This window comes from Myotis davidii, unplaced genomic scaffold (genome assembly GCF_000327345.1).
Source record: "Myotis davidii unplaced genomic scaffold, ASM32734v1 scaffold534, whole genome shotgun sequence".
Taxonomy (NCBI): domain Eukaryota; kingdom Metazoa; phylum Chordata; class Mammalia; order Chiroptera; family Vespertilionidae; genus Myotis; species Myotis davidii.
In genome coordinates this window covers 5,693,960-5,695,353 of record NW_006286678.1, presented here as the reverse complement: position 1 = coordinate 5,695,353, position 1,394 = coordinate 5,693,960, and the positions used below count along the sequence as shown (strand labels likewise).

The 1,394-nt window shown below is 33.2% G+C and overlaps 1 protein-coding gene across 1 annotated transcript in view; it reads left to right on the top strand.

Annotated features, from left to right (window-relative positions):
- Positions 1-1,394, top strand: part of LOC102773506 (phospholipid-transporting ATPase FetA) — a 64,007-nt gene continuing 62,613 nt past the window's right edge. Inside the window, exon 1 of the mRNA XM_006758627.2 lies at positions 1-33. The gene's annotated coding sequence lies outside the window, so the exon portion shown is untranslated. The remainder of the gene's footprint in view (positions 34-1,394) is intronic.

Here is a 1,394-nt window from a genome sequence, read left to right as displayed (position 1 = left end):
GGAACATTCTACCTGAAGACTTGAGGCAGACAGGTAAGTGATTTAATTTTCAAGTTGTTTAAAACAGAAAGCTATGATAACAATGGTGGAAATAGGTTTTTTAAAATATATTTTTTTATTTTTTATTTTTTAAAAAATATACTTTTATTAATTTCAGAGAGGAAGGGAGAGGGAGAGAGATAGAAACCTCAATGATGAGGGAGAGTAATTGATCAGCTGCCTCCTGCACACCTCCTAGTGGGGATGGAGCCCACAGCCCCGGCATGTGCCCTTGACTAGAATTGAACCCAGGACCCTTCAGTCCGCTCTATCCACTGAACCAAACCAGCTAAGGCTCAATTCTTTTGGATATGTACCCACAAAAGGAATTGCTTGATTATATGGTAATTCTATTTTTAATTTTTAGAGGAACCACCATACTGTCCTCTGTAATAGTGGTACCATTTTACATTTTCACCAACAGTGCTTAGATGCTTAACATATATTTATAGAGTGAGTGGTGAAAAATTTTGATGTTGAAAATATGTCCATTCTCCAAATTAAACTACAATTTGAAGGACTTCAATCTAAAAGTCGCACAGGAATTTTTAGGACATGACAAATTGATTTCAATATTCTTTAGGAGAAAATGTAAAGATAGTATAAAATTTTTAAAGAAGGACAAGGAGATTTTTCCTACTAGATATCAAAATATAACCATGAACAATGATTACCTCTGGAGAGAGAAGTGGGAAAAAGGGATGTGGTGAATATTGTGAAAAGAATCCCTAACTTAAAACAAAATTCAAATTGTGGCACATTCTATAAAACAACTGTCCAGTAACCTTCAAAAGTATTAAGATAACAAAAAAAAAAAGGAAGGAATGAGGAACAGTTTCATGTTGGAGGAAATATAAACTAAATACAGTGTGGGATCCTGTAATTTTTAAAAAGTACATTAGTGGAAAGAATTGGTTAAAAAATAAATAGTTTATGCACTTCAGTTAATGGCATTATGCCAAGGTTAACTTCTTAATCTGTTAATGGTTCTATGGTTCTATAAGATGTTAACAGAAGAGTAAGATGGGTGAAAGGTATATGGAAATTCTCTATGCTATTTTTGGAAATCTTCTGAAAATTAAAAATTATCTCAAAATAAAACATTTTTTAAAATGTAGTGACCCAAATTGTACCGACCCTTTCAATAAGAGTATTTTAAAAATTACTTTTCCGAGTAATACAGGAGAGTATTTCCTATACAGTTGATATAGTCTCTTTGATTTTTAGGTCTTCTGTTATATATTGAATAGATACAAAGTTTATAACATGTGTAAATTGTAAAGGGCAACAAAAAGATGAGCACAAGTGTGGCTGGCTGCTCTCAGCCTGTTTTCCTCAGCCCCTTCCCTCCTCCC